This window comes from Rattus norvegicus, chromosome 2 (assembly GCF_021556685.1).
Source record: "Rattus norvegicus strain SHRSP/BbbUtx chromosome 2, alternate assembly SHRSP_T2T, whole genome shotgun sequence".
NCBI lineage: Eukaryota > Metazoa > Chordata > Mammalia > Rodentia > Muridae > Rattus > Rattus norvegicus.
This window is the reverse complement of record NC_141535.1, coordinates 4,786,176-4,810,604: the sequence shown is the minus strand read 5'-3', so window position 1 is coordinate 4,810,604 and position 24,429 is coordinate 4,786,176. Positions and strand designations below refer to the sequence as shown.

At 39.7% G+C, this 24,429-nt stretch overlaps 1 pseudogene across 1 annotated transcript; it reads left to right on the top strand.

The window, feature by feature from the left end:
* The first annotated feature begins 1,037 nt into the window (after positions 1–1,037).
* Positions 1,038–1,624, top strand: LOC120100542 (60S ribosomal protein L17-like; annotated as a pseudogene). Its single transcript, XR_015670226.1, has one exon. The product of XR_015670226.1 is annotated as a 60S ribosomal protein L17-like (transcript).
* Positions 1,625–24,429: the final 22,805 nt, after the last annotated feature.

The following is a 24,429-nucleotide window of genomic DNA, read 5'->3' as shown; positions in this document are numbered from 1 at the left end:
GAGTATCTTGTGTATTTGTATGGATATATCACCTTTCAGTTAAAAAAAAATTATGGCCTTTAGGAAAGGGTAGAATAGAAGGTGGGACAACCAGGAGGCAGAAAGAATTCTGGGATAGAGCCAGGTGGGAGAGATTTGCCCTGGAAAATGTGACCAGACAGACTCGTGGTTCCTGAGCGCAGGTAATGAGCCACATGGCGGAATGTAGATTTGAGTAAGTGGGTTAGAATTTGTCAGAGAAGAGTCTAGCTCTATGGCCAAGGTATTTGTTAATATATTTTGAGTCTCTGTCTTATTCCTGGGATCATGGGGCTGGGAGGAAGAACCAGGTCCAAACTTCTACAAGTGACAACATGAATCCAAACAAAATCTAAATCTGAGCAATGACCAGTGTATAGTTTTGATTTTTGGAACAGAATGATGACCTTCACCTGGAACTCAATCCCAACATAGGTTGGGAGTGAAAGCATGATTTATTTCATACTAACTAGATGAGCTATTAGCGATGTGGCTTATATCACCGTGCAGACACTGAATATTTATGTTCTTCAATATTTTTTAGAACTTAAAAGCAGACAGCATGGTACCTAATCTCGGCTTTCAGGAGATGACACCAAGAGAACAGAACTTTCAAGGGAAGGCTACAGAGCAGGGAACCCTGACTCAAGGAAGGGCACAATGACTATTGTAACCAGAGTCGAAATGCCTCATTTGAGTGAGATGGTTTCTTAGAAGAAATATTTCCATATCTGTCTTGGAAAGTTAGTCTCTTTACAAACACATGATCTTCATTTGTTTTACTACCCTGCATTACAGTTCCACAGAAATTGGCAAGTCTTTCCCATTGGTTTCCTTGTAGAATAAATTGTAAAACCACAAATATTAAAAAAAAAATCATTGTTTTAGGAACACATTAATGAGAAGAAAGACATATATAGCACAGTAGAAAGGATTTAGATTTTGGTTTTACCCCAGTTGCTTCTGTTCCCTATTTTGCCAGATTTAAAAAACAATGGTTGTTCTTCCTGTAATCGGCCAGAGGTGACCTGTGAAGATGGTTCGCTACTCCCTAGACCCAGAAAACCCCACGAAATCATGCAAGTCAAGAGGCTCAAACCTTCGTGTTCACTTTAAGAACACCCAGGAAACTGCCCAGGCCATCAAGGGTATGCATATCCGCAAAGCCACCAAGTATCTGAAGGATGTCACTTTAAAGAAGCAGTGTGTGCCATTCCGGCGGTATAATGGTGGAATTGGTAGGTGCGCCCAGGCCAAACAGTGGGGCTGGACACAGGGACGGTGGCCAAAAAAGAGTGCTGAATTTTTGCTGCACATGCTTAAAAATGCAGAGAGTAATGCTGAACTTAAGGGTTTGGATGTAGATTCTCTGGTCATTGAACACATCCAGGTGAACAAGGCTCCTAAGATGCGCATACGAACCTACAGAGCTCACGGCTGGATTAACCCATACATGAGCTCCATCTGCCACATCAAGATGATGCTCACTGAGGAGGAACAGATTGTTCCAAAGCCAGAAGAGGAGGTTGCACAGAAGAAAAAGGTTTCCCAGAAGAAACTGAAGAAACAAAAGCTCATGGCACGGGAAAAAATTCAGCATAAATAAATGCAGATAAAGTAAAAAAAAAAAAAACAATGGTTATTTTAGAAACGACCCTGAGGAGGCAAAACAGAATCTGGCCAATGGATTTCTTTTCTGGAATTAGTCTTTCTTGGTTGCCATCATCTGCTTACAAGGTGCACCAGGAAGGGTGATTGTACACAAATTTATATTTTATATGTGTATCAGTTTTTCAAGTTTTCTAGGGTTCTTATTAGCTGTTAAATGTTTTCAGAAAATTTTGAGATTAGTGATTTGTGTCAGTAGATCTTGGGATAACTTCCTGAGCTTGTTGAGTCTTTGTTTCATTGTCTCTGGTCAGTTTCTTCAGCATACTTGTGTATCAGGTTGCTTTTTCTTTCTGAATTTCCTAATTCGTATTATTAAACAGATAAAAATTTAAGTTCTAGAAAGCAAGGGATGTGTAACTGAAGGAAGTACACAGTACGTGTCCCATGCTGAAAACTAAGAAAATACTGAGTGAATATCTGTCAAAATGAGGGGAAAAAAAAACAGTTGTACATGTTTGGTGGTGTTTCTAAGTTCCTTTGCTGCTCAGTCTGGTGGGTAGACTCCATGTCAGCTGCTTGTTTTAGTAGTCTGCATCTAGATTTTGACCTGGGTAGGTGCTTGTTCTTTGAAAGTAGCAGGATACTAATCTTCTTTTGTCTTGCTTTCCATCACTGGCTGGCCAAGCATGGTTTTGCAGCAGAATATTTTCTTTGCTTACTTAATTAGCTGCATCTTACTAGCCACTGGATTTTTAAAATATTTAACATCCTTTTATAATCCACATCTTCTTCATTTCTTTTGGATGGGCTACCAGAATTCAAATATGAGAGGAAATGTTTAAGTTCCACTTGCTATTGAAAAGTGACAAAATGAAATATTCCTTTCCTTTAAAAAAGTGGTCATAATACCTTGATACTATATTCTTGTTTTAACTTTATGACATTGATTTTTGTATCTTAAGGTCTTTGACCCATTTGGAGCCTGTAAAAGTATTTGCTAGATATAGAAGGACTAGATTGTCTTGTATTAAATTTACAGCCAAACCTGTGCCTAAAACTCCTTTTCCAATGCCTTTCTTCTGCTTTTTTCCAATATCACATTCTCTGAGTCATTATTAGACATCGCACAAAAATTAAATGTACTAAGAGTTATTTTAGAAGTTAGTATCTTTGACTTCTACACATTAGCTCTATAAAAATTAGGTCTAATATTGACTTGTATTATTAGATGAAGCATATTCGTGTTTTTTGGAAACTGATTTCTTGTTCCTTATACTAAGAAATTAGGTCAATGTAACCAGAGCATTTGATCCATCTGTGACTTCCTTTGTGTGCTGTTTCCTGAATTATCTCTTTCATGATTCCATTTAGAGGTATTTAATCTCTGCAAATATTTGGGGCCTTTTACAAACCCTTCCTGGATTCCTAGGATGCAGATGTTTTCTACCCTGTTAGCAACTTTCCTTTTCATTCTAGAGGAGCAACAGTTAAAAAAATTATATTAGTCACAGACTGACTTTCAGCGATTTCTCTTTCACTATCTTCTTTCCTGGTCTCTGATTTCTCCAACTATTCCTCCACATCCTTTCTCCATGTGCTTGTCTAGTTTGCCCTCCAGTGAGGACTGTGTATCCTTGCATTTCCATGAATCTCACATAGAGTAGCTCACTCTGCTTGTGAAGAGACCCATATACTCTGCTGCACTGTGGAACAGGTCAGCTAGCCTAGTGAAGAAGAACACTATGGTGTTGCCTTTCAGGCCAGGGCAGTGGGGGTGCATGGGCCACACTCAGTGGTCAAAGATGAACTTTGCATAACTTCCAAGTGAGACTCTTATTTTAAAAGTCCTTAAAATATAAAGGTTATGTAACTTCCTTTTTTTTTGTTTTTTTTTTAAGTTTATAAAAAATATCTTTATTGAAATCTACCCACAGTGAAATGCATTTTCTGCTAGTTGGATAATTAGATCATAATTATGTAAGTAATAAATGCATAATTAGGTTTTTATTCTTATAATATTAATATTGTATACAAAATTGACCATTGGGCTATAAATAACACTGACAAATTAAATCAGCATTTCCCAATGTAGTAAATATGAATTTCAGTTAGGAAGCGATATCTGTAAAAGTGAAATGCTAAAATTTCCACTAGTTGTACACAAACCTTGTCCCTTGCTGTTCTGATGATAGATTATAATTTCTCATACTTGAGATCCAGACAACACTGCTTTAAAAGCATGTAAAATTTATCACCAGGGTTATATTGGTCTCTTATACTTTAGTTCATTTTTTTTTTTATTAACTTGAGTATTTCTTATATACATTTCAAGTGTTATTCCCTTTCCCGGTTTCCGGGCAAACATCCCCCTCCCACCTCCCCTTCCTTATGGGTGTTCCCCTCCCAACCCTCCCCCCATTGCCACCCTCCCCCCATAGTCTAGTTCACTGGGGGTTCAGTCTTAGCAGGACCCAGGGCTTCCCCTTGAACTGGTGCTCTTACTAGGATATTCATTGCTACCTATGGGGTCAGAGTCCAGGATCAGTCCATGTATAGTCTTTAGGTAGTGGCTTAGTCCCTGGAAGCTCTGGTTGCTTGACATTGTTGTACTTTTGGGGTCTCGAGCCCCTTCAAGCTCTTCCAGTTCTTTCTCTGATTCCTTCAACAGGGGACCTATTCTCAGTTCAGTGGTTTGCTGCTGGCATTCGTCTCTGTATTTGCTGTATTCTGGCTGTGTCTCTCAGGAGCGATCTACATCCGGCTCCTGTTGGTCTGCACTTCTTTGCTTCATCCATCTTGTCTAATTGGGTGGCTGTTTATGTATGGGCCACATGTGGGGCAGGCTCTGAATGGGTGTTTCTTCAGTCTCTGTTTTAATCTTTGCCTCTCCCTTCCCTGCCAAGGGTTTTCTTTTTCCTCATTTAAAGAAGGAGTGAAGCATTCACATTTTGATCATCTGTCTTGAGTTTCCTTTGTTCTAGGGTTCTAGAGTAATTCAAGCATTTGGGCTAATAGCCACTTATCAATGAGTGCATACCATGTATGTCTTTCTGTGATTGGGTTAGCTCACTCGGGATGATATTTTCCAGTTCCAACCATTTGGCTACGAATTTCATGAACTCGTTGTTTTTGATAGCTGAGTAATATTCCTTTGCGTAGATGTACCACATTTTCTGTATCCATTCCTCTGTTGAAGGGCATCTGGGTTCTTTTCAGTTTCTGGCTATTATAAATAAGGCTGCGATGAACATAGTGGAGCACGTGTCTCTTTTATATGTTGAGGCATCTTTTGGGTATATGCCCAAGAGAGGTATAGCTGGTTCCTCAGGCAGTTCAATGTCCAATTTTCTGAGGAACCTCCAGACTGATTTCCAGAATGGTTTTACCAGTCTGCAATCCCACCAACAATGGAGGAGTGTTCCTCTTTCTCCACATCCTCGCCAGCATCTGCTGTCACCTGAGTTTTTAATCTTAGCCATTCTCACTGGTGTGAAGTGAAATCTCAGGGTTGTTTTGATTTGCATTTCCCTCATGACTAAAGATGTTGAACATTTCTTTAGGTGTTTCTCAGCCATTAGGCATTCCTCAGCTGTGAATTCTTTGTTTAGCTGTGAACCCCATTTTTTAATAGGGTTATTTGTTTCCCTTCGGTCTAACTTCTTGAGTTCTTTGTATATTTTGGATATAAGGCCTCTATCTGTTGTAGCATTGGTAAAGATCTTTTCCCAATCTGTTGGTTGCCATTTTGTCCTAACCACAATGTCCTTTGCCTTACAGAAGCTTTGCAGTTTTATGAGATCCCATTTGTCGATTCTTGATCTTAGAGCGTAAGCCATTGGTGTTTTGTTCAGGAAATTTTTTCCAGTGCCCATGCGTTCCAGATGCTTCCCTAGTTTTTCTTCTATTAGTTTGAGTGTGTCTGGTTTGATGTGGAGGTCCTTGATCCACTTGGACTTAAGCTTTGTACAGGGTGATAAGCATGGATCGATCTGCATTCTTCTACATGTTGACCTCCAGTTGAACCAGCACCATTTGCTGAAAATGCTATCTTTTTTCCATTGGATGGTTTTGGCTCCTTTGTCAAAAATCAAGTGACCATAGATGTGTGGGTTCATTTCTGGGTCTTCAATTCTATTCCATTGGTCTATCTGTCTGTCTCTGTACCAGTACCATGCAGTTTTTATCACTATTGCTCTGTAATACTGCTTGAGTTCAGGGATAGTGATTCCCCCTGACATCCTTTTATAGTTGAGGATAGCTTTAGCTATCCTGGGTTTTTTGTTATTCCAGATGAATTTGCAAATTGTTCTGTCTAACTCTTTGAAGAATTGGATTGGTATTTTGATGGGGATTGCATTGAATCTGTAGATTGCTTTTGGTAAAATGGTCATTTTTACTATATTAATCCTGCCAATCCATGAGCATGGGAGATCTTTCCATCTTCTGAGGTCTTCTTCAATTTCTTTCCTCAGTGTCTTGAAGTTCTTATTGTGCAGATCTTTTACTTGCTTGGTTAAAGTCACACCGAGGTACTTTATATTATTTGGGTCTATTATGAAGGGTGTCGTTTCCCTAATTTCTTTCTCGGCTTGTTTCTCTTTTGTATAGAGGAAGGCAAATGATTTATTTGAGTTAATTTTATACCCAGCCACTTTGCTGAAGTTGTTTATCAGCTTTAGTAGTTCTCTGGTGGAACTTTTGGGATCACTTAAATATATTATCATATCATCTGCAAATAGTGATATTTTGACCTCTTCTTTTCCGATCTGTATCCCCTTGATCTCCTTCTGTTGTCTGATTGCTCTGGCTAGAACTTCAAGAACTATATTGAATAAGTAGGGAGAGAGTGGGCAGCCTTGTCTAGTCCCTGATTTTAGTGGGATTGCTTCAAGTTTCTCTCCATTTAGTTTAATGTTAGCAACTGGTTTACTGTATATGGCTTTTACTATGTTTAGGTATGGGCCTTGAATTCCTATTCTTTCCAGGACTTTTATCATGAAGGGGTGTTGAATTTTGTCAAATGCTTTCTCAGCATCTAATGAAATGATCATGTGGTTCTGTTCTTTCAGTTTGTTTATATAATGGATCACGTTGATGGTTTTCCGTATATTAAACCATCCCTGCATGCCTGGGATGAAGCCTACTTGATCATGGTGGATGATTGTTTTGATGTGCTCTTGAATTTGGTTTGCCAGAATTTTATTGAGTATTTTTGCATCGATATTCATAAGGGAAATTGGTCTGAAGTTCTCTTTCTTTGTTGGGTCTTTGTGTGGTTTAGGTATAAGAGTAATTGTGGCTTCATAGAAGGAATTCGGTAGTGATCCATCTGTTTCAATTTTGTGGAATAGTTTGGATAATATTGGTATGAGTTCTTCTATGAAGGTTTGATAGAATTCTGCACTAAACCCGTCTGGCCCTGGGCTCTTTTTGGTTGGGAGACCTTTAATGACTGCTTCTATTTCCTTAGGAGTTATGGGGTTGTTTAACTGGTTTATCTGTTCCTGATTTAACTTCGATACCTGGTATCTGGCTAGGAAATTGTCCATTTCCTGAAGATTTTCAAGTTTTGTTGAATATAGGTTTTTATAGTAAGATCTGATGATTTTTTGAATTTCCTCTGAATCTGTAGTTATGTCTCCCTTTTCATTTCTGATTTTGTTAATTTGGATGCACTCTCTGTGTCCTCTCGTTAGTCTGGCTAAGGGTTTATCTATCTTGTTGATTTTCTCAAAGAACCAACTATTGGTTCTGTTGATTCTTTCTATGGTCCTTTTTTATTCTACTTGGTTGATTTCAGCTCTGAGTTTGATTATTTCCTTCCTTCTACTCCTCCTGGGTGTATTTGCTTCTTTTTGTTCTAGAGCTTTTAGGTGTGCTGTCAAGCTGCTGACATATGCTCTTTCCTGTTTCTTTCTGCAGGCACTCAGCGCTATGAGTTTTCCTCTTAGCACAGCTTTCATTGTGTCCCATAAGTTTGGGTATGTTGTATCTTCATTTTCATTAAATTCTAAAAAGTTTTTAATTTCTTTCTTTATTTCTTCCTTGACCAGGTTATCATTGAGTAGAGCATTGTTCAATTTCCACGTATATGTGGGCATTCTTCCCTTATTGTTATTGAAGACCAGTTTTAGGCAGTGGTGGTCCAATAGCACGCATGGGATTATTTCTATCTTTCTGTACCTGTTGAGGCCCGTTTTTTGACCAAATATATGGTCAATTTTGGAGAAAGTACCATGAGGAGCTGAGAAGAAGGTATATCCTTTTGCTTTAGGATAGAATGTTCTATAAATATCCGTTAAGTCCATTTGGCTCATGACTTCTCTTAGTCTTTCTACGTCTCTGTTTAATTTCTGTTTCCATGATCTGTCCATTGATGAGAGTGGGGTGTTGAAATCTCCCACTATTATTGTGTGAGGTGCAATGTGTGTTTTGAGCTTTAGTAAAGTTTCTTTTACGTATGTAGGTGCCCTTGTATTTGGGGCATAGATATTTAGGATTGAGAGTTCATCTTGGTGGATTTTTCCTTTGATGAATATGAAGTGTCCTTCCTTATCTTTTTTGATGACTTTTAGTTGGAAATTGATTTTATTTGATATTAGAATGGCTACTCCAGCTTGCTTCTTCTGACGATTTGCTTGGAAAGTTGTTTTCCAGCCTTTCACTCTGAGGTAGTGTCTGTCTTTGTCTCTGAGGTGTGTTTCCTGTAGGCAACAGAATGCAGGGTCCTCGTTGCGTATCCAGTTTGTTAATCTATGTCTTTTTATTGGGGAGTTGAGGCCATTGATATTGAGAGATATTAAGGAATAGTGATTATTGCTTCCCGTTATATTCATATTTGGATGTGAGGTTATGTTTGTGTGCTTTCATTCTCTTTGTTTTGTTGCCAAGACGATTAGTTTCTTGCTTCTTCTAGGGTATAGCTTGCCTCCTTATGTTGGGCTTTACCATTTATTATCCTTTGTAGTGCTGGATTTGTAGAAAGATATTGTGTAAATTTGGTTTTGTCATGGAATATCTTAGTTTCTCCATCAATGTTAATTGAGAGTTATGCTGGATACAGTAACCTGGGCTGGCATTTGTGTTCTCTTAGGGTCTGTATGACATCAGTACAGGATCTTCTGGCCTTCATAGTTTCTGGCAAAAAGTCTGGTGTGATTCTGATAGGTCTCCCTTTATATGTTACTTGACCTTTTTCCCTTACTGCTTTTAATATTCTTTCTTTATTTTGGGCGTTTGGTGTTTTGAGAATTATGTGATGGGAGGTGTTTCTTTTCTGGTCCAATCTATTTGGAGTTTTGTAGGCTTCTTATATGTCTATGGGTATCTCTTTTTTTAGGATAGGGAAGTTTTCTTCCCTATTTTCTATTTTGTTGAAGATATATACTGGTCCTTTGAGCTGGGAGTCTTCACTCTCTTCTATACCTATTATCCTTAGGTTTGATCTTCTCATTGAGTCCTGGATTTCCTGTATGTTTTGGACCAGTAGCTTTTTCCGCTTTACATTATCTTTGACAGTTGAATCAATGATTTCTATGGAATCTTCTGCTCCTGAGATTCTCTCTTCCATCTCTTGTATTCTCGTGGTGAAGCTTGTATCTACAGCTCCTTGTCTCTTCTTTTGGTTTTCTATATCCATGGTTGTTTCCATGTGTTCTTTCTTGATTGCTTCTATTTCCATTTTTAATTCCTTCAACTGTTTTATTGTGTTTTCCTGGAATTCTTTCAGGGATTTTTGTGTCTCCTCTCTATTGGCTTCTACTTGTTTGTTTATGATTTCCTGGAATTCTTTCAGGCATTTTTGCGATTCCTCTCTGTAGGCTTCTACTTGTTCTCTAAGGGAGTTCTTCACGTCTTTCTTGAAGTCCTCCAGCATCATGATCAAAAATGATTTTGAAACTAGATCTTGCTTTTCTGGTGTGTTTGGATATTCCATGTTTGTTTTGATGGGAGAATTGGGCTCCGATGGTGCCATGTAGTCTTGGTTTCTGTTGCTTGGGTTCCTGCGCTTGCCTCTCGCCATCAGATTATCTCTAGTGTTACTTTGTTCTGCTATTTCTGACAGTGGCTAGACTGTCCTATAAGCCTGTGTGTCAGGAGTGCTGTAGACCTGTTTTCCTCTCTTTCAGTCAGTTATGGGGACAGAGTGTTCTGTTTTCGGGCGTGTAGTTTTTCCTCTCTACAGGTCTTCAGCTGTTCCTGTGGGCCTGTGTCTTGAGTTCACCAGGCAGCTTTCTTGCAGCAGAAAAGTTGGTCTTACCTGTGGTCCCGAGGCTCAAGTTCGCTCGTGGGGTGCTGCCCACGGGCTCTCTGCAGCAGCAGCAAGAAGGAAGACCTGTGCTGCCCCTTCCGGGAGCTTCAGTGCACCAGGGTTCCAGATGGTCTTTGGCTTTTTCCTCTGGCGTCCGAGATGTGTGTGCAGAGAGCAGTCTCTTCTGGTTTCCCAGGCTTGTCTGCCTCTCTAAAGGTTTAGCTCTCCCTCCCATGGGATTTGGGTGCAGAGAACTGTTTATCCTGTCTGTTTCCTTCAGGTTCCAGTGGTGTCTCATGCAGGGGTCCTGCCGCTCCTGGGCCCTCCACCACGGGAGCCCAGAGGCCTTATACAGTTTCCTCTTTGGCCAGGGATGTGGGCAGGGGTGAGCAGTGTTGGTGGTCTCTTCTGCTCTGCAGCCTCAGGAGTGCCTACCTGACCAGGCGGTTGGGTCTCTCTCTCAGAGTGTCTGGGAGCAGAGACCTGGCTGTATTTCTGTCCACCAATGAGTATCTCGGTGCTTCTGATACAGTCTTGTCTTGATCATAGTTTAAATCAAGTGCTTCCCTGGAGCTGTCAAGAGGTCTCCAGCAGTTAACTCCGTCATGTTGTGTAGTACTGGAATGGATGGCTTTCTGACGGCTACACCTGAAGTTCAAGATCCTGGTCAGTTTGTAGTCCAACTCAGTAGCAGTCGTGAATGGAAGTCCAAGGATCTAGTGTTGGCTCAATCCCACAAGGCAGGCAAGCAAAAAAGAGCGTAACTTCCTTTTAAAGCTTAATTCATGGTTGTAACTTTGGAATATAATGTATCATGGCTGTTGTCTTTGTTTAGTGGCATTTTCTGTTGGATTGTTATTGATGACCCTTAAATTCTTGCAGATTAAATACTGGACTGTTGTGGAAACACTGGATAATCTACTCACTTTGTCTTGAGTTTGTAAGAATGTGACACGTACTTACATTTTACCAGAAGCCATAGCTATGGGTGCTAGGATCTGAAAATATCTGTATGGGGTGTGTATTAGGTAAAGATGCTGATGGTTATTGGTCAGCTAAGGAAAAGTTATTGGTGGGGCTGGTGTGGTGCTGCTTGTATTTAAATGCTCCCTACATACTGGCTCCCAAGATCTGGAAGCCGTGAGGAGCAGATCCTCAGGTACCCCAAGTGATGCTTTGTAAAGTTTCCTTCTTAGTTTAGCTCATCAAAAATGGATAGAGTCTGTGATTAGGCAATAGAAGAAGAAAGTTGGGACTTGAGGATGGAGTGGAGGGTCTCAAGAGGGAGGAGAAGGAGAAGACAAGAGAGGAGACCAAGGGAGGAGGAAGCCACCATGTGAGGAGATGGACCGTGAGCATGTGGCCTGGAAAAACACCAAGTAACAAGGGACATTATGGCATGGAAATAGGTTAGTATAGCTGTAAACCTGCACAATTAGGCTTATTACTTGTAAATAAAGTACCTGGATTGTGTGTCTTTTACTTGGACTAGTTAGAGTGTTTAATTCCTTTTATAATTGGTGCCCTTGATCCAGAGATTAAGTCTCATGGTCTACTGAAATGAAGTTAGATATTGAACTGTATATTTCTGGTGATGCAATAACTTTGTTGTTTTTCATAGAGCATTGAGGTGTTTTAATATGTTTGAAAAAGAGGCACTGAGTAGTTTTTTTAACTATGTGCTACTGCAGTGTACACAGAATAGCCATGTTTGAAATTAGCTAAAGTGATAGGTTTGGGTCTTGCTTTACTAACAGTGTTGTTTGTAGCAGAAAAAGTTCTATAAAAGCACACATCATGCTTAACCTAATAGTATTATCCAGAGATAATGACCAATTTCTTTAATATACTTATCCATTATTAATGGACTTCTTTATGGTTCAGGTGCCGGGCACATTTATACATCTGGGTGAGATTGCAAATTTGATTTGGATATTACAAATGCTGGTAAGCTGTTTTTCTATCGAAACTGGAATTATGCTCTGCAAAGCAGTTACTACTGACTAAAATTGAGCTCAGGTTTTTTAGTAGAAGGTGCACTTGTTTATACAAGTAGAAAATAATGCTGTTAGACTGTTTTTACCTGTGCGTAAAAGAAAAAATTTAATGTTTAAGATAAAGTGTCATTATAGTATATAAAACTATTTCTGTAATGTGCATATATTTATTTGTGTGTGTGTGTGTGTGTGTGTGTGTGGTATGTGTGTGTGTGTTCACTCAGGCGTGCATGTATGGATGGATGTAGTGTATACAGTTCATCTAGTTACACTGACTTAGTTTCTGGATATGGGAAACAGGAATCCAAACTTTCAAAAAATGATTAGTAAGTTTTTGTTTAATCAAGTGGCTGGCAGAAACTTGAAATTTCTTTAACATATTAGTTTTAAGTTCTATAGAAAGTTCTTTAAGGAAAGAAAAAGTAACCATTCCAAGAAACTTTTTTTCTGTTTTTCCTGTTATAGTGAGCTGCATAGTTCTCCTAAGCAAGGAGGTGGACTTCATCCTCCTTACCACTTTCACCCTTGCCTACCCCATGGACTGTCTGACAAGGTAACAGAATGGTTTACATTTATTAAAACATGATACCGTGAGTTTATTGTGACGCATTTTTGTCTGAACACTGCTGAAGAATAAAAAAAGAATTTTACTAGTTTTTGTACTAAGTATAGAAATAATGGCCATTCATGCAGGTGTTTGGAACCTAAATATTTGCACCTGAAAATAATAGAAACCATATTTCCTTAATAAAATTTAAGGAAAACGTATTTTAACATAATGATTAAATCTTATTTTAATGCAGACCTAATATCAGATTATCAGTGAGTAAGAATCCCGATTCTACGCAAAGAAATTGAATTGTTTCTGTTTTTTTCAAGAGATGAAATTGCTTCTTGTGGTTATGAAGGCAGGTATGGAGAAGCTAAGTGAGTTCTATTTCTTAATGGAGGTTGATTTCTTTTATATATTTTTAGAAAGATTAATCCTCGCAAGTCATTTCTACAATTTCCACATATGAAATGTATATTACAAAAGGAAATATTTTAGTCTGAGTCTTTCATCTATACTACCATCTAAAGAATTTTAAATAACATAATAGTCCCTACTGATCCTCCAGTGAAAACCAAAATAATAATAATGATAATAATAATAATAATAATAATAATAATAATAATAATAGGCATTGTCACGTTTATCTTCCTTCAGGTATAAAATGGTAAGAAATTGAAAGCTACATTTTTCTTTTTCTTTTTCTTTTTTTATTTGAATGGCATTGGTGGGGCCTTATTTGTCAGGTTTTACAAATAAGAAAAACTTGCCTCACAACTGTTCATAACTGCAGTTCTGGGCAGTCCCTCTCTTCACGGACACAGTCACATACATTCAAGAAAACACACAGAAAATTAAGCTGAACCTCGATTTTCTTCTAAATTAAAAGTACACTATTTTCTACCATTGCTGATGACCAATATTGGCATCTTTGTGGTGGGTAAAATGAGGCAGGCAGCCGTTGGGGGTCAGTGCTTAAAGCTATTGATGAGGGTGGATCCAGACACCTATGGGGATGCTGCCACAAGCAGCCAGCGACTAGAGATGTGACTCAACAGACAGTTTTCTGAGGGAGCAAAGCTTAAGTTACTGGGGGGTTGGCACTCTCTATGATCAGCGAAAAACCTATGAACTCTTAACTCCTTGTGGTCAATGAGAAAGACCAGGGAAGAGAGAAAATTCACACACACACACACACACACACACACACACACACACACACACACACACACAGAGTTGATGGTAGAAGGAACAGTGTTCCAGCCCATCATACACAAGCCTTAACAGATACACATAGTTGATGGATGCCCTAACCCTTGTGCTTTATTCTTTGTTCCATCACTTATATGTCCCAGCCAAATTTTTCAAGCAGCATTAAAATACAATGTAATTGTTTTAGTTTTCTTCTAGACAAAGACAGGAGTAATTATTTCATTATTTATCCTTAAAAAGTATTCTTAAAAGACTCACAGATCTAACCACTTATATAAAAATCAGTCATATCTACTTTAAATCCTCAGAATGAGTATCTACTCAAGAGCAATTCTTAATAAATCTCATCAGGAAGCTGAGGGCAAAAATGTGTGTAAGAAATCAATTGTTAGTGCCAGAGATGTTGGCCAGTGAGTGATTTGAGGCCCCTTAGAGTTTTCCCATAATTCTTAGATTATGAGGAATATGCTGGAAGTGAACAGAGCAGAACTCCATAACAGCATAACAGCATCAAGTCCTCAGGACACACAGCTCTCAGGACACATTGTCCTTGGAGCTGTCACACTGAGTCGCACCCACACGACTATGGTAATGGGGGGGGGGGTGCATACTAGATCCTATCTCCATTTTAAACTTGATTCTTAAATGGTTCATTTTATTTACATGAAAAATGCATGAAGCTTGGGATTTGCTTCTCAATAAGTTAAGAGGTTTCTTAGTTGTTTGTAGTTCTCTGTGGTGATGTGAATGTTAGGAAAATCCCAGAAGCCACTGAGTACTAACAGAGTATTATTTATTCTTCTGCTCTTAGCAAGAGGGCAAGGAACACCTGTAGCTGTTTCTTAAGCAGGAATATGTTCAGTGAATTTCTCTATTGTTTTACAGTTTTCATGGCACACATTCCTTTGTCATATTAATTTCAAGTATTTTCTTGTTGTTTTGTTTTGATTTAGTTTATTGAGAGTAGTATTGTCCCCTTGCTTTCTGTGTTTGTCTTTTGTATATTAAAAAGGGTACTGATTCCTGTGCTTTAACTCTGTGTTTTTCAACTTTTATCAATATTTATCAGCTCTACGAGTTTTTTTTTAAGATTTAGTTTTTATGTATAGAATCTTAAAACCTGAAAATAAACATATATTGATTTCTTCCCTTCTCATTTGTATTTGCTTCATTACCTTGACTTCTTTAATTGCTTGACCTAACACTGTAAGAAGTATGTTGAGAAGTGAGAAGAGTGAACATCCTTGTCTTGGTCTTGATTCCAAACCAAGTACTTTGAAATATTCTCTCTCTCTTTTGGATGACTTTTGCTGTATATTGCCTTTATCAAGTTGAGATAAATCCCTTGTATCCCTATTCTCTGCAAGACTTTCCTCCCAAATGGAGGCTGTATTTTATCAAAGGTCTTTTATGTATGCAATAGGGTGGTACTTGTACTTATGTGGTAGATTATGTTAATTCTCATGTATTGACGCTTTCCTCCATCTCTGGGATGAAGTTGCCTTAAGCCTAATGGGAAATCTGTTTGTGTTACTGCATTTGGTTTACACGTATTTTATTAATGCCTTATGCACCTACGGTCATCAGAGCTGTTGGTGTATAACTTTCTTTTCCGGTTCTTTGGTTTCAGCATCAGGATTAGACTCCCTGTAAATGTTTTCTAACTGTTTTGGGAATATCTTACCTTTTCAACTTTGAGAATGTGGTGGCCGCCATTTTCATACTTTTCTTCCCCTACATTAATATTGGCTCAAATAGGATTCAGGAAGTAATATTGACCTATTGTCAATACAGACTACAATACTGTGCACACTCAAAAGGTATACTTCTTGGTTCTGAACCATGTATGATCTTGGTTCCATTACTATAGGCGGAAATATTTTCAGAACGAAATGTGCTTCCTAAATGTCATAGTTTAGGTCACCTGCCTTGTTTTGCAACATAACCCTGTTTTTTCTTTTTGTTTGTTTGTTTTATTTTTTGAAAGACTGCTTTAATTGTTGTAGCACAAAACTGTTATTTAGCCTATTAATTTAAAATTAATAATTTGCAATTACATCCTTAATTTATATGAAAACAAGTCACTATACCATTTATTTCACTTCTTAGTGTGTTTTTATTGAATTTCACCAGGACCATTAATGAACATAAGAGGAAGGACCATGGAAATTAGTATATCTTTTACATATTCACAGATTATGCTAATCAGGAAAACTGCATATAAGACCTAAATTTCATTGGAAGAACCTGACTGAGGAAGTGAAAAGGAAAGGATTGGAAATAGGAAAACATTTGAAAATAAGGCTGTTGACAGGCTGGAGAGGAAGGAGGAGATTGAAAATTTAAAGTGTGCTACCTGAAACAATGTATTTTCATGGATACAAATATGTCTTTGCCTATTTAAAAAGTACTAGTTACTATGAGGTAGGATTTATCCATGTCAGTTATGGTACAATATGCTTTAGGAATTTAATTCCTGGGGACTTAAATTGAAAGTTAGTGGTATGGTTATTTAAAAACTCATTAAAAACAATTTAAAAAGAGATAATTTCTCACTGTAATTGTGTACTTTTCTCCATTTCCATTGTTTATATAAATACTTATTACTTCTACTTACCATCTTGTAAATGATGTTTAGTTACTTATAATAGTTTTTCTTTATGTGAGCATAGTTATAAACACATGATAGTATAAAATAATACAAAGAATAGTGTATTCTATCTTACTTATCTGTTTGTTAATACTCATTTGTGTGTGTGTGTCAATATGTGTGTGTGTGTGTTTGTACTTTTAATGTGAGTGAGGCATGTGCCTTGAGAGTGTGGTGGTTGCCGTGGCAACAGAAGAAAGCAGGTCTTTGTTACCTAAAGATGATGTCATTTCTGGATTCAGAGGCTAGTTGTAAACCACTTCTGATGATAACATACCTCCCATTTTCTTATCATAGAGAGAAGAAAAAAGGGAAAAAGGGGAAGCCGATGCTAAAAGGGAAATAGGGGCTTTAGACCTCTTAAACTGCTTCCTGCTGTCTAGGAGCATTATCAGTTTTGGGATGTAGCTGACTTTCACCATCCGGGCCCACTTGATAGTTGTATAAAAGGAAGTGTTTGACTTTTTGGTTAGAAAATTTTGAATTTTTCTTTGAAGGAATATGGAAACAAGATTAATGCGGCAGGGAGGAAATAGTATCTCCAGGAAAATGGAGAGAAGAGGCATTAAGAAGGGCAGTATCCTATTTCTAAGTAGGGTTTTGAAAAACCCAGGAATTGGAGGCCTCATGCTGTTCCCTGCATTTCTGGGTGTCTGATTGCAGCTGATGGAATGTATTTCTTACTGCCCCAGATACGTTGACATAGAAACAGCATTCTTCCTGGAGAAACAGACAAGGACCACCTTCTTTAGCTGTCAGGACATCTAGTCCCTGTCTATTCTGAAGCACAACTGCTGCCAAAGAATCGATCTTTTTCTGGATGATGAGCATGGTTTCATACATTCCTTGGAAACCGTTGTCAAGCTGAGATAAGAACTTCTTGTACAGGGTTAGGGAAGTCGTCGGCCCTGCAGTTCCAGTTCCAGCACCTGTAGCTACTCCTGCAGCAACCAGGAATGGCACAACCTGCAGTGCCCTCTTATGCTGGACAGGTATATGTCAAAAACTGGAATTGGTAGAGATTCTTTGCCATGTATTACTCCTAGTTCAGGGAAGGAACACCAGTGTGTAAACTCTTCCTGACCAGCTGGCAGTTAGGTGATGATATATACCAGTGCCACACAGAATTGACGTGTTTTGGGCTGCAAGGCCCTGCGGCAGAGATGGGGTATCAAGGATTGTGGTGCTATTGCAGTCTGGGGAACTGAGTTTTCCTTCAGAACATGTCCTGGATGTCCTAAAATTGTCACGCCAATAAGAGGGATATAAAAAAGTATGGGGCGATGGCAGCATCGGAGTCAGGGCAGCTGATAAAAGCTGAGGTAAGGTTATTGGCCAGTATCATTAGAGAGGCTGTAATTGGCGATTGTGAATTAGTTTCAGGGGGGGTACTGCGTAGCTAGCAGTCTTTAAAGTGACCAGGTTGGGTGCCCTAAGGAGTTGGTACACCAAGGTCAGGGTCTGAATCAAAAGGCTAAATGACAAGTTAGTACCATTTGTGAGGGGGGATGTAAAGGATGTAAGGACTTTGGAGGACTGTTTGATTATTTCTCCTATTTTTCCAATATCTAGAGTTTGGGAAATTGGACAAAATTTCTCTGGATGTGGATAGTACTCTGGATGTGGAGGCCCTGCTTGGTTTTTACATTAGAGCTTACCAACAACTCCTGCTTTCTACCTGGGATTCCATGGGTCTTGTATATAGAAGAACAGGGTCTTTCATTGCTGACAGAAGTGATTGGTCCTTGATCCTAACATATGTATCTGGAACGACCAATAGGGGCAGCCCCCATATTTGTCTGGCCATTTTTTGCAATCATCTGGTCAAAGGGGAAGGAGACAAAGAGAACATAATATGTAGACGGAATGACAGATATAGGGATGACAGCAATTTGGATTGGCTCCCAGCATGGAGTGGTTTTCTGATCCTATTGGGAAAGTCTGTTTGTTATCAGTGGGGATTCCTTGAACCTCGAATCTCTAGATGTAAGTGATACCATGGATGGAAACCATCAGATGAGGAGCCCAGGCCTAATCCAGTGGAGTGGAGCACAGATGCTAGAGTGGTGTCTCATTCTTCTGGGATTGGGCACAAGGTGGGTGGTCTCAACATCTTGTGGAGCTTAGAGAGCAGGGTCCATGAAGGGCCCTACCATTTAGGAGAGACAGCTAAGAGCTGCTGATCTGTAGGGGACAGAAGATCTTGGTCTCAAATGTTGATAGGTAGTGGACAGGAGACAGTTTGTGGCCTTAGTCAGTGGTGGTCAGTAAAGTTCCATAGGAGAGAAAGGGGGAGACAAAGTAATGGGGTAAGTAAATGGTCTAGGAGGGGAGTGCATTTAGTTGAAAGACCAGGAGTTAGTACTGATATCCATACATGAGTTTGAAAGGTGAGAAAAAGAGAAGTCACTTGGGGAGAGCTTGTAGCATAAAATGAGCCAGAGGTAGGAGTTTTGCCAAATCAAAGTTCCTGTGACAGTTTGACAAGAGTGGTTTATAGGGAGCATTTAGTTCTTTCTACCTTACCTGAAGATTGACGGTGGTATGGAATATGAAATTGCCAGGTGATGTCTAGGGCCTTAGACAGAAATTGAGAAATTTGGGAAGCAAATTAGGGACCATTGTCTCACTGAAGGGAGGCTGAGACACCAAATTGGGGATGGTCTCTTGGAAGAGGAGCTCAGAATCTGTCTGAACCCTTTTGTTAGTTGTGGGATATGCCTCCACCCACCCTGAGAATGTGTCAATCAAAACTAGGAGGTAATTGGCACATTTGGCATGTGGGTAAAGACAAGTTGACAGTCAGTTCCAGGAAGGGAACCTCTGGCCTGATGGGTAGAAAAAGGGGTGTTACAATACCAGAAGTTGAAGTCTGACACTTAACAGACTTTGGAAGAGGCAGTGATGGATTTAAGAAACTTAAGTCCTTAGGAGTAGGCTTCTGGTGGGTTGTAACAAAATAAGACAATGCCTTGCTGTTAGGATGAAAGATGTGGCCAAGATAGGACAGAATTTCATGAGTGTTAGGAAGTGAGAGTGGGGATGTGGATTGCAGTGTAAGAATGTCCTGGGGAGGGTAAGACATGTGTAGGCCCCTAAGGGCTGCAGCTCTGACTGCCTCTTCAGCTCCGTTGATTCCCTTGGAGATAATAGAGTCATTTGTCAGGTGGGATCTGCAGTGTTCAAACCCAATAGCTGTGTGGAGATGGGAGGCCTTTAGCATGGCCATAATTTTGTTTGCATTAGTTACTGATCCTCCTTTAGTCATAAGTACCCCATGCTCCTTCCAGTTAGGGGCATGGGTTAGGATGATATGGAAAGCATGTTTAGAATCTGTGTAGATGTTGAGGGTTTGTCCCTGTGCCAGTTGAAAGGCATGGGTAAGGACTACTACTTCAGTCTGTTGATTGGTGGTATGAGCAGGAAGGCCTGTGCCTCAGTGTCTGACACTATGGGGCAGCTGACTCTTATGGCTCCTTCACGTAGAAAGGAGCTTCCATCTGTAAACCAGGTATAGATGGTCTGGGGCAAATTACCCTCCTGAATGTGTGAAGGGTGAGGTAATAATTCCTCTAAGGTTTAATGCAGGGGTGAGATAAGGAGTGGTTAGTATTTGGTGGAGAAAGAAGATTGGAAAGGCAGGTGTGATTGAAAGGGTAGTATAGAGTCTTCTATTAGTGCTACCTGAAGAGAAAGAACCTTGGAGGGAGGTAGATTCTGTAAACCTTTGAAAGGTAGGAGCTGTGACATGTTATAAGAGGAGAAGACCATTATAGGCAACCCAAATATTAGATTTTCTTATCCTTGAATAAGGAGTTCAGCAGCTGCTAAGGTACAAACATAGCTGCCATCCCTGCATGGTTAGATCTAGTTTTTTTGACAGGTATGCTACAGGTAAAAAGGAGGGTCCCAGTTGGTGACCTACATTTCCAAATGTTGGTATCAGGAACTGCTTTTACCTCCAGCAATGATGTCATCTGGTCCCCTAAGCATCTGTTTTGAAGGCAACTGTCATCCATTTCCAGCATATATTTCATGTTACGGTTACACATTTCATGTTATGGTTACACCACATTTCACATTAAAGGCAGATCCTTTCTGCCTTCTTCCACTTCTCTCTCCTCTCTTCCCTTTTTTCCTCTCTTTCTCTCCTACCTCTCTTCACCACTTGGCCTTTGTCTCTACCATTCCAATAAACCTCTCCGCATTGAGCCCTGTTGGCCTGGTGTGGTTTGTCCAGATGTGAGCCATAGAGCCTCGCTGTAAAAGACAATGTAAAAGGTGGTATGTGTATGGCTACTTAAAAAGACAACCAAAAACTGTCAGTGGCTGAACAAAGAGCAAAGTGAAAGCAAATGGATTCATGGGAGTTCAATCAACCTGATAACATTTTACATTTTATGCCCAGGTTTGGTGCCATAGGAGAACAGCCTATAGTATAGTTGGTGACCTCCAAAGGAGCTGGGAGTTGGGTTGAATCTTGTGAAAAGATCAAATACAGAGAACTCATTCTGAACCGTACAGATCTCATAGGATGCTTTATGCTAAGAAATATAATGTCAGTGCTGGAATATTGTTATTGGTTAAAACTTAGGCTTTAATACCAAAGTACTCATTTTGGTTCAAACTGAATTTGAACACCTGCAGCATGAAATACCGAAGAGGGCACCATCCCATATTACCCCATGTACCAGCAGGTCACATGGCACCAACGGGTCATTTGGCCCTAGTTGGCTGTTCTCATCTTGACAGACTTTCTGGCCTGTAGATCCAGAAATCTCTTCACCCAATTTGCTATGTCACCTTAGAAAGTCACTACCATGACAAACCTCAGATTTGAGCATCCAAATTTATCAGCTGGCGGGTGGGGGGTTTGGGTTGGGAGTGGGGCTGTACCTATCTCTGGAAATCAGTTGAGAAGCTGTGTAATGGCACACACCACACAAACTTAGTTTAGAATCAACAGGTAATTCAATCACTGGGTACAACTACTAATATCCTTATTAGTAAGCCATAGTAAATGAAATCCTTCAGTGGGTGATCCTGAGTGATCAGAAATCTAAGTGGGAGGCTCTAGTTCATTATATCACCTACCCCAAATTCTCCCACAATCCAACAATCCCAAGTCCCTTTTCTCATCCTCTCTTTCTCCCTCCAACCTGGAAGTCTAACCTGGAAGTATATGTCCAGTGTTTGGTGCCCTGAAATCTTTATTCATTAAGGAAAAGACCTTGCCACAAACAGCCACCATATCAAAAACTAATCCATATGAAATAAGCATGGGCATGGTTGATGTGGATACCACAGGTCATATGGTAAGGTGGAAAGAGAAAAGAAGATAAGTCTTGGATGCTTCTGAACAAGGTAGCCTTGACTACTCAGTGGTAGTAGCAATAGAGTCTGCCCAGGACAAATAAGGGGTGAGAACCTTCACATGACCTTTTCCTCTGACTTTCACATGTGTTTCCACACAAAAGGGTGTGCATTCACACATAAATATATACACATCACACACATGCCACACACACAGACACACACACACACAGACACACACACACACACACACACACACACACACACACACACCCAGACCACATACATTTATAAAGACAGATGTGCAACAAAGACACCTAACCCATGGGTATATACCAGTCACTCTTGTATATGTGTATATATGTAGGTATGTGTGTACATATGAATACTTGAATATTGTAAAATGTTTTTGAGTAATTTAGTAAATATGTAACTTATTTACATGTGTATAGAGATGTCTGTCTGACACACAGTTAGATACACATAATAAATGCATAGGTTCTTTGTATATTTGGTTTTGTCATGGAGTATATTGATTTCTCCATCTTTGTTAATTGACAGTTTTGCTGGATAGAGTAGCCTGGATTTGTATTCTCTTAGGGTCTGTATGACATCTGCCAAGGATCTTCTGGCTTTAATAGTCTCTGGTGAGAAGTCTGGTGTAATTCTGATAGGTCTTCCTTTGTATGTTACTTGATATTTTCCCTTACTGCTTTTAATATTCTTTCTTTGTTTTGTGCATTTGGTGTTTTGACTATTATGTGATGGGACAGATTTCCTTTCCGGTCAATCTATTTGGAGTTCTGTAAACTTCTTGTATGTTTATGGGCATGTCTTTCTTTTCTTTAGGGAAATTTCCTCCTATAATTTTGTTGAAGATATTTACTGGACATTTATGTTGGAAATCTTAGCTCTCTTCTATACCTACTTTCCTTAGGGTTGAACTTTTCATTGTGTCTTGTATTTCCTCAATATTTTGGGTTAGGAACTTTTTGCATTTTACCTTGTCCTTGATGGTTGTGTCAGTGTTTTCTGTTATCTTCTGCTGATGAGATTCTCTCCTCCATCTCTTGATTTCTGATTGAAAATACTTGTGTTTCTGACACCTGAACTTCTTCCTTATTTTCCATCTCCAGGGTTGTCACCCTTTGTGCTTTCTTTATTGTCTCTATTTCCATTTTTAATCCTGGATGACTTTGTTCAATTCCTTTACCTATGAGTTTGTGCTTTCCTTTAGTTCTTCAGGAGATTTCTGTGTTTCCTTTTTAAGGGCTTCTATTCCTTACCTGTGCAGTGCTGTATTTCTTTAAGATAGGTATTTATGGCTCTCTGCTCCCAGACGCCGTGGGAGAGAGACCTCACCGCCTGATCAGGTGGGCAGTCCTGAGGCTGTAGAGCAGAAGAGACCACCAACACTGCCCACCCCTGTCCACATCCCTGGCCCAAGAGGAAACTGTACGCGGCCTCTGAGTTCACGCAGAGGAGGGCCCAGGAGCAGGAGGACAGCTGCGCCTGAGACACCACCATAATCTGAAGGAACGGACGGGATAAACAGTTCTCTGCACCCAAATCCCGTGGGAAGGAGAGCTAAACCTTCAGAGAGGCGGACACGCCTGGGAAATAAGGAGAGACTGCACTCTGCACATATCTCAGATGCCAGAGGAAAACACCAAAGGCCATCTGGAACCCTGGTGCACTGAAGCTCCCGGAAACGACGGCACAGATCTTCCTGGTTGCTGCCGCCACAGAGAGCTCATGGGCAGCACAGCCCGAGCAAATTTGAGCCTCGGGACCACAGGGAAGACCAAATTTTCTGCTGCAAGTTACCTGCCTGGTGAACTCAAGACACAGGCCCACAGGAACAGCTGAAGACCTGTAGAGAGGAAAAACTACACGCCCGAAAGCAGAACACTCTGTCCCCATAACAGGCTGGAAGAAAACAGGAAAACAGGTATACAGCATTCCTGACAACAGGCTTATAGGACAGTCTAGCTACTGTCAGAAATAGCAGAACAAAGTAACACTGGAGATAATCTGATGGCGAGAGGCAAGCACAGGAACCAAAGCAACAGAAACCAAGACTATATGGCATCATCGGAGCCCAATTCTCCCACCAAAAAAAACATGGAATATCCAAACACACCAGAAAAGCAAGATCTAGTTTCAAAATCATATTTGATCATGATGCTGGAGGACTTCAAGAAAGACGTGAAGAACTCCGTTAGAGAACAAGTAGAAGCCTACAGAGAGGAATCGCAAAAATCCCTGAAAGAATTCCAGGAAAACACAATCAAACAGTTGAAGGAATTAAAAATGGAAATAGAAGCAATCAAGAAGGAACACATGGAAACAACCCTGGATATAGAAAACCAAAAGAAGAGACAAGGAGCTGTAGATACAAGCTTCACCACGAGAATACAAGAGATGGAAGAGAGAATCTCAGGAGCAGAAGATTCCATAGAAATCAACTCAACTGTCAAAGATAATGTAAAGCGGAAAAAGCTACTGGTCCAAAACATAAAGGAAATCCAGGACTCAATGAGAAGATCAAACCTAAGGATAATAGGTATAGAAGAGAGTGAAGACTCCCAGCTCAAAGGACCAGTATATATCTTCAACAAAATCATAGAGGAAAACTATCCTAACCTAAAAAAAGAGATACCCATAGGCATACAAGAAGCCTACAGAACTCCAAATAGATTGGACCAGAAAAGAAACACCTCCCGTCACATAATAGTCAAAACAACAAATGCACAAAATAAAGAAACAATATTAAAAGCAGTAAGGGAAAAAGGTCAAGTAACATATAAAGGCAGACCTATTAGTA